Source organism: Bombus impatiens, unplaced genomic scaffold (genome assembly GCF_000188095.3).
Source record: "Bombus impatiens unplaced genomic scaffold, BIMP_2.2 scf_0396, whole genome shotgun sequence".
In the NCBI taxonomy this organism is placed as follows: Eukaryota; Metazoa; Arthropoda; class Insecta; order Hymenoptera; family Apidae; genus Bombus; species Bombus impatiens.
Window position 1 is genome coordinate 1339615 of NT_176815.1, and position 456 is coordinate 1340070.

Consider the following 456-nt stretch of genomic DNA (forward strand, 5'->3'; position numbering starts at 1 on the left):
ACAGACTCGTTGTCGTCGTAGCCCTCTAGTGTTGGCGGTTGGTACCAGCGGATCGCCCGGGAGGTGTTGCGCCGCGTTGATGCCTCGACCTGTCTGCGTCCTATTGATACCGATCCGCCACACAGCCTCCCCCTAACGCTATAGCGTGACCCCAAAGCTATATAGCGCGATACAAGTTAAAGGGAATGGCTCGTCGTCGATGATGGAAGGCTGATCGTCGTGAGGACGAGATGGTTGTCTCTTTCTCTGACGTGCTGCTGGAGGTGATGCCCATGAACTATTGCAATGGCTACATCACTTCCTGGCTTGGTCGTCGTCTCGTATCTGGTCACCTGCTTGGCTTGTTCGTCGTCGGTGGTTGGCTCCTTTTTTCTCTGACTCCTTCTCCAAAGGTGCGTGTTCGTTGTCGGTGGTCACCAATGTGGCGGATGAAAAGAGAGTTGTGCGTTTCGTCCC

At 54.8% G+C, this 456-nt stretch overlaps 1 protein-coding gene across 5 annotated transcripts in view; it reads left to right on the forward strand.

The window, feature by feature from the left end:
* The window catches only part of LOC100742633 (telomerase-binding protein EST1A), a 144688-nt gene that overhangs the window by 141904 nt on the left and 2328 nt on the right, over positions 1 to 456 (forward strand). The window lies entirely within an intron of this gene.